The sequence below is a fragment of the Crinia signifera genome, chromosome 5 (genome assembly GCF_055691185.1).
Source record: "Crinia signifera chromosome 5, ASM5569118v1, whole genome shotgun sequence".
Taxonomy (NCBI): domain Eukaryota; kingdom Metazoa; phylum Chordata; class Amphibia; order Anura; family Myobatrachidae; genus Crinia; species Crinia signifera.
The window spans coordinates 212,788,163-212,796,931 of record NC_139221.1 but is presented as its reverse complement, the minus strand read 5'-3'; the positions used below and the strand labels follow the sequence as shown (position 1 = coordinate 212,796,931).

Sequence of the window (8,769 nt, the reverse complement as noted above, 5' to 3'; positions counted from 1 at the left end):
GCTTAACAGGTCAGACTACATTAATGAAGTCTATAGGCAATTGGCCGACAAAATATGCTACAAACAACTGCAATATGACCCCACCACAGCCTATAAAAAAGAGGTGGATTCTATCCTTAATATGGGGTGGAGCAATGGGTGGATCGATGACACAGAAAAGGAATTCCTAACACAGGATTACCCGATCACCCCATTGCTCTACATTCTCCCCAAGATACATAAGTCCTTGCAGAACCCCCCGGGGAGACCTATAATCTCCTCGAGGGGGTCTCTGTGCCAAAGTGTCTCACAATTCGTTGATTATTTTTTGCAGACTGTAGTAAATGAAGTCCCTACAGTACTTAGAGACACTACAGATTTTCTGAAGAGAATTGAAAGCTATGGTCCGCCACCTGAGAACTGCCTGCTAGTAACATGTGATATAACCAGCCTATATACTAATATTCAACATCAGGCTGGTCTCGATGCGATCAAGAAGGCACTGAGCAAGAGCTCAACATACAAAGGTCCCCCCGTGGAATTTTTACTTTTACTTATGAGTTTCATTCTACACAAAAATTATTTTTTATTTGAAAATTCTTTTTATTTGCAGCTTCAAGGCACGGCCATGGGGTCCAACATGGCCCCGGCCTATGCCAATTTGTTTATGTACGATTATGAGTTATTCAACATTTTACAAAATATTCAGTTTAAAGATTTTATTTCTCTTTATGTTCGATTCATAGATGATATTTTTTTTGTTTGGACGGGAGGTACACAATTGCTGGGGGAATTCATTGAACACCTGAATAACACCACAGGGACCATCAGGCTCACATGTATCAGCAGCCCCAATATGGTTAATTTTTTGGATGTTTGTGTGTCAATTCATGACGGTCTCTTTAAAACATCAATTTACAAAAAACCAACAGACCAAAATTCGGTACTATTGGCAGACAGTTTCCACCCACGGCCACTTAAACGAGGCCTACCATTTTCCCAAATGGTAAGGGTGGTTAGGATCACTTCGGATAAGGAATCAATCCTCCCCGCACTAAACAAAATGGGTTTGGATTTCATCCAACGCGGATACAATAAAGGAGAGATTGAGGAATCGATTAGGCGGTGTGAGAGCCTCGATAGAACTGTATTATTGCATGCACCGAGTAGGATAAAAAAACAAGAGCGCCTTATCTTCCCGACCACATTCTCTATTTCATCACCTAAATTAAGAGAAGTGATCAATAAAAACTGGTACATTCTGGAAACCGATCCAATAATTGGCAAATTCTGCCAGGAAAGACCGATGTTTGCATACAAGCGCAGTAATAACCTGAAGGACTGTGTAACATCATCGGATATCAGCATCAGGAATCAAAAGACAAATTGGTTGGCAACGAAAAATGGAGCCTTTAAGTGTGGAAAGTGTGTCAATTGCACACATATGATGACGGGCGAGTGCTTTATACATCCAGGCACAAATAAAAAATACACCATCAAGCATAGATTAACATGTGAAAGCAAATACGTTGTATATGCCATTCTATGCCCCTGTCAGAAAATCTACGTCGGTAAGACGATCCGCATGGTGAAGGAACGTGTGGGTATGCACCGTTCGTCAATTAAAAAAGCAATGACTGTGAGGGACACCAGCACACCACCCGTCGCAAGACATTTCTTCGAGGCCGGTCACAACATTCGAGATTTCAAGTTTATGCCTTTAGATTGCATTAAACCCCTTAAGAGGGGCGGTGACAGGCATCTTATGCTTTTGAAGAAAGAGAGTGAGTACATTTATGAATTGAACTCCCTTTTTCCCTCAGGACTCAATGATGAACTTAATTTAAACGTGTTCTTGTGAGAAAGAAAATAATGGGAACTGTTGTGATGAACCCATTGTTGATCATCGGGGTTCCTTTTGAGAAAATGTTATGCGGTTATGCTTTTTATTTTTTTTCATCAATTTTTTATAATTTTTCACAATTTTTTCTGATCTTTTTTTGAACAGTTTTTGTGATTGTTTATTGTATTTTTTGGATCTATGTAAAGATGAATTTGAATCTTTATTGATTATCAGGGGCTGCTGATTAAATAGAATGCAATATTACTATATGGTATATAATGTTCAATATGGTGATAGAAATTGTGCAGAATGACATATATAAGGATGTAATGGTACACTGTCGATTGCTATGCATTGATTGATTCATGTTGGAGGTGGATGGGGGAATGTGGGTGCCTGTCAGGCGGCATTCTGCATGGGCTTACTCCGCCGTGTACTGGCACATAAGAATTGATATTAGCAATGGTGTTATGATCCCCTGCGCGCAAAATTATGCTTCCTTCTCCAAATAGTATTTAGAATGACAGTGAGACGCTGGTAACCAACGGCAGTGGACGTAACTTGACCATCTGCTGGGAGAGTAACAGCAGGTATCACGTATAACAAGTATTTTTTAAAAAAAAACGGGGAGAACAGTGAAACTGTTACACTGACAGCGGTGGGCGTGACCCGTCCACAGACTGGGTGAATGACAGCAGTAACTGCAGTCTAGCGACGCCGGGCAGGCGGGGTTTTCTGCCTTGACCGGCGGTTGCCAAGACACCCGGAGACGCGATGCTATGGAGGCGGTCTAAGAGTATAGTGCGTACAGCGGAAGTGAGGTATGCGGGTCACGGCCGTAGTTCCGGGCCGGATCCCCGCGATACTTCCGCATTTTGGAACGCAGATGGAGCGCAGCAGAGCGGGAATCGGAGTAGCCGTACACAGGTGAGATGCTTATGCAGGTTGATTTTGGCGGGCGCCCTGTTCCCTATATAGCCTTAGACATGTGTTAGTAGACCTTAAGCCCTTGAGGAAGGAGGAGGACCTCCGAAACAGCTGTCGGGCGATAAGGGCCACGAGGGTTAAGCTGTTGTCATCATCCAGCCCCTCTAGGATATCGATAAGTACCCTATGCTTTGTGAAATTGTCATGATGCTTTAAGGCTCTGAAGATGAACTAAAAAGTTTTTTTGCATTCTAAATGGTGGTGTGCTGGTTCTTGCGTCCTATACCGTGACTGGGTTGGATTCTGTGGAATATATATATATATATATATATATATATATATATATATATGCTGTGCAAGGTCCGGCACTCCCCCTTTCCAACTTAGTAGTAATCTGCGCCCGGGTGCCCCTCCAGAGGGAACTCGGTACCACCACATAGACTCCTCCAACAAAAGATGTCACTCTGGGTCTTAACAGGTGTAAAGCAGTTTTTTACTGTGCCTATGGCGTTTCGGGATCAACCCGTCTTCAGGACATACGTATATATATATATATCTTTTTTAACAAATATTTTCAGGATCTCTCACATCAACGCTGTCACTCAAAGGGTTAATTAAAAAAAGGTTTGCCTGCCAATTTTCACACCTATTTTGACAAGTTCCCTTGGCACTCAAAGAGTTACATACAGTACTGGTAGAAGAAAGCACAAACTATCAATTTATTAACATATGGATATTGCATATATTACTCATATCGTAACCCATTTTTATTTGATTAGAAACATGAACTATTCTGATCACACAATCATCTGCTACCATTTAATCATTTGACAACACATTAGCTACCACAAGGCTATTTTAACCTGTTTATTTAACTAGAAGCAGCTGTAAATGTCACATTTTACTGTCTGCAATTGCAATAAAGCCTGCTAACCCTCCTGTTTTGTTGATATTAGCTGTTGCTTGCACGACTGTTTGAACCTGCATCCATACGAGCCCTTCCATCTGACACATACTCAATTTAGCCATGTGGAGAAGGTGAAGACAAACAGTACTACAGCAATCGATTTTACCTCACTTAAACTTAGAAGATATATTATACCGTAGCTCTTAATTTTTCTTTCCTTTTCCGTATGTTTTTTTTTACAAGTATAGTGTATCCAAACACTGTGATTTGAAAGAACTTCTAATAGTATCCAACCATCAAAATCTAAACTGTGTTTTATTGACCACAACACTTTTAAACCAATAGAAAGGAAAGACAATAAGCAATGTACATTTAATCAACTTTCAAAATCTTTTTTCTTAACTAGCCCATAAACAACGAAAAAAAACAAGTAAAAATTGTTGGCATATGCTTAAACAAAGAGTAAAAAGACAGCATACGTTTACAATTCCACAATTCCACATCTGATGTCAATTACATTGATGTCAAGTAGTTTTATTATTTGACAAAACCATTCCAAGGAAATAAGCTTTGTCGGATGCCTTGAAATACAATTACGAGACAATGCGCACATACACGCAAGGAAGACATGTTTTCCACCTTACTGTACACTTTGAATGCAAGAGGATGGGCGCTTTAAGGACATGTGTCCTCATTAATCAATTTTAATATCTATCCTCATTGTTCAGTAAGTCATTGTTTCCTCGTAACCGAGTAACACAAATAGATGAAAGTTTAACCTTATTAGATCATTCATTTTTCTAACACCAAGCTCCAAAGTTACTTCTCACGTATCTAGAATAACAACTAGCTCTCCCCATTTAATAGTGTTGGAAATGATGTGTACGCAGGTGTTATTATTGCAGACTAAAACCCCTTTTACACCAAAAACCCTGGTCGGACCCTGGTCTTTGAATGCTGGAGTATCCAGGGTCTGACCCTGCTTTATACCCCATTTACACAGCACTTTGACCTGGGTCGGACCTGGATCTGCACCATTTACACTGAACCTGGGTCAGCCCTGCCTTAAATAATATTTTATATATATATTTATAGAAAAATATATATATATATATAGAAATATATATATATATATATATATATATAAATATATAATATATAGAAATATAATATATATATATATATATATATATATATATAAAGACAAAGGAACAGAGTGCGCTTATAAGTAAAGGTACATAGCTTATTCCTCACATTTGTTTAAAACATTTATTCAGTAAAAGCCTTAACAGTTCGGCTCATATAAAATACACAAATACATATAGTCTTTGAAGGTGACAATTGTCGTAGTATACAATTTTTTCCAATATAACAACTGGCCCAACGCGTTTCGTCACCTACGTGACTTCCTCAGGGGCACTTGGCAACTTGGTAGACAACGGCACAATTGCACTGTAAATAGTAATACAATAAGTCAAGGAAAATATGTATCGCATTTCACAAAATAATGAAAAGTAAAAAAAGGAGATGGAGAGGACAAGAGAGAGATAAGATCCAATAATCATTAAAACAATACATCGGTATTATCCATAAACCAATGAGCTTAAAATAATCATAATAGAACTTCTAACCTCACTTTAATATAGCGGGTTGCTAGTATGACAAAGATAAATAAAATCCTTATTTTTTTCAACCAGCAATACAAAAAAACATAAATAAATTTTAATGCGATTTTTTATATATAAAGTGATCACCATTAAAAGTATTTAGCATATCAATAATATTTAATACCATATATATATACCTTTACAAAAGAGAAAAATAATAATAAAGAGGGTACCTTTATGCAGTATCACAGAATGAGTGGGTACAGAAAAATAGTTTTTTTTGCAGGAATATATCTGGATGGAAAAATTCATAAAGTCTGGGGGTTAGAATCCAAAATTCCCCTTCCAATCCAACATGCCACCACCAACACCAAATATAAGTGGGTTGTAAAAAATGGTACATTTAGGACTTACATTTAACCAGTTAACAGCGCTCTTGTTAAAGCTGGCCCATACAAAAAAACAAAGTTTTTTGTCCCAGTTTCACTGAGTACACCCACTCAGTGGCAGATATCCACATCCAAGTCAACTTCAAATATAAACATAAAAACCTAATCAGTTAAATTACATAGTGGGGAAACCTATATGAGACAGTGATTATCAGCAGGAGCGTAATTGGCCCAAAAAAAAAAAAAAAAAAAAAAAAACATCAATACTTACACAATGCTGTGTGACCAGGAAGTAACCTCTAGTGTATTCAATAGCAGAATGACAGCCTTTACCCAGATGGGGCTATATATAGGTCCAGACAAAAAACGTCACTTCCTGTTTGTTATTCAATAGGGGGCTAATCCCTTTAAAATTAGCCATGTCCCACGGCTCAATATAATGTGCCCAGCTAATCTACGCTATTATTAGATGTTCCGCTTGCTCCAGGGGAACCCCTTATACCCCCCACAGCCATAACTGTAATTATAGAGCAGCCGGGCGGCGGACGCGCTGTGCGTTCCAAACCGCCGCCATCTTGGCTGTAATGGAACGCACAGTCGCGCCCGACTTCCGCCCTGCGTAGTCTGATGTGTTCCTCCTGAACACTTTCATAGAGAGGCGTGGAGCGCAAGCTGTTACCAGCGCTCCCGTCTTCCGCCCGGCGTAGTCTGATGTGTTCCTCCTGAACACTTTCATAGCGAGGCGTGGAGCGCAAGCTGTCACCAGCGCTCCCGTCTCTCCTAAGCTGGGGAAATCACCACTTGTATTCTATATTGAGCAGCGTTAGCTGCGTTCCATATGGGCACCATGTTTAACTCTAAAAGTGCCTGCTTCCCCTCTCAATTCAATCAAGAATTTAACCCCCAATAGAGAACTTCCCCTTAATATATTGATTAAACCATAAATGCATACAAATACTTATATTTACTTATAATGACTTTTTAATAGTGTATAAAAATAACCTTTACCATATACTTACTTAGAGGAATATGTCACATATGTCTTAGTGCACTGCATGTGCCTCCTAACTATATATTAATCAATTAAATTTTATAAGTGAAAAAATAATAATTAGATTTTATTTTTATTTATATTTTTAAATTTTTTAAGTGAGGGTATACTAAAGATGTATACCTATTATTAATTATTTACCTTTTATAGTGAATGTACTAGATAATTAAAAATTTAAAGTGCTCTTAATTTGTATACTAAATTAAACTACAATACGTGCATGTGTTTATATTATACTGCGGGATTCCACCCTTTGTTTTAAAAAATCCTTAATGTGTCGCCCAAAATTTTTATCCAAATTATAAATGCATACATTTATTCAAGCCATTGATACCCTATCTTGGTTGTCCCTAAAGGTCATTACAGCCATAGATAGCCATTCTTGTCAGAACGACCTCAAAAATTTCCAAAAATATCTGAATGGGGCATAATAATAAAAAAATGCTCCTGCTGGCATATCACCGGCCCATTTCCATCAAGATAGTATCCACACTCGTAATATTAAACCAATATGAATAATTAAGTGAAAAGAATTAAATGAAACAAAAGAAAAATGAAAAATGAAACAAACAGGAATAAGGAGGGAGAAAAAGCTACAGGAATGCCACTATGTCCACGCCCTCATTTAATCCACTTGGTGTTAAGGAATTTATCTCTATCTGTCTTAAGTCCCGGCTAACAGGGGACTTTCAGAGTTGCTGCTAGCCATCTTTAAGGCGCGGACGATTAGGTATTTCCCTTTTTTTATATATATATATATATATATATATCAGGGCTGACCCAGGTTAAGTGTTTTTTTTTTTTTTTAAGGTGCTGGGGGTGCCGGAGGGTACCTGTCCTGCCTGCTGTGCTTGGTGTACCTGGGGGTACCGGGGGGTGCAAGGGGTGCTGAAGGTACCTGTCCTGTCTGCGGTCGGATCTCAGCGGAGAAGATGATGTGCGCCGTTGCTGTACCCCCCCCCCCCTCCCCGGCAGACGGTCCCTGCGGCGTGCGGCGTATGGAGTGTCAGTGGCGGGGGTCCCTCTGGCGCATGGGAACTAGTACTAGTTCCTATGCGCTGGAGGGACCGCCGATACTGACACTCCATACGCCGCAGGGACCGGCTGCCGGATGGGGGGGAGGGGGGTGATACAGCAGCGGCGCACATCATCTTCTCCGCTGAGATCCGACCGCAGGCAGGACAGGTACCCCCAGCACCCCTAGCACCCCCGTACCCCCAGCACAGCAGGCTGACAGGTACCCCCCTCTCCTCAGCAGCCGCAGGGACCCCCCTCCTTCCGCAGCAGCTGGGAACATCTTCCCCAGCGCTGCACGCTGTGGACCCGCTGCGGGTGCCTGCACCCGCAGCGGGACCATTTACACCGACATTTACACGGGTCCTATCCGTGTTCTACCCAGGTCAGGACCTGGGTAGAGGACCCGTGTAAATGGAAACGGATACCCCCCATTTACACCGCCGCGGATCCGGGTCTGACCCGCCGCTGACCCGGATTTTTCGGCGGTGTAAAAGGGGTATTATATAGGATCACACCAACAGATAACTCAAATTATAAAGAGCCCAGATACTTAATCCCTGGTGTTGGTTTATTGATAGATTGCAGGTACAGCCATCCTGTTACTAGTGATAGTAGTGTAGTTTGAGCAAAGTTTGGATTCATAGGGGAATTTTTATAGGATGAGATATTCAGAAAGTGAGAGTTTTGGTAAGAAATCTCAGTTTTTTTAAAGCGGCAATCATGTACACTGCAAAACCAGTTGTTTTTTTAAAGTGTAATTGCTGCTTTAAAAAACTGGAGATTTCTTACCAAATCTCTCACTTTCTGAATCTCTCATCCTATTAAATTTCACTTATAGAGTTCACCATTTGCTTAGTTTATACTGAAAACAGATCATGGTGATGATGGAACAGTATTATAGTAGGTAATAACCAGGGCTCTCATAAAGGGGTAAGTAGGAAGCTTCTGGAGTGGTAATGATCAATAGGCAAAGGTGGTGAAATAAATGGGGGCTATGTTTATGCTGGGTGCTGGAGTTTAATGCCCTATTTAAAAAAAAAACTAACCCT

At 40.2% G+C, this 8,769-nt stretch overlaps 1 long non-coding RNA gene across 1 annotated transcript; it reads right to left on the bottom strand.

Annotated features, from left to right (window-relative positions):
• Nucleotides 1-4,881: 4,881 nt before the first annotated feature.
• On the bottom strand, nucleotides 4,882-5,973 carry LOC146079640 (uncharacterized). The gene is made up of 4 exons (XR_014474667.1): nucleotides 5,924-5,973; nucleotides 5,678-5,792; nucleotides 5,497-5,557; nucleotides 4,882-5,108 (listed from the first exon to the last, which is right to left on the bottom strand). It is a non-coding gene; the product is annotated as an uncharacterized LOC146079640 (long non-coding RNA).
• Between the last annotated feature and the right edge of the window lie 2,796 nt (nucleotides 5,974-8,769).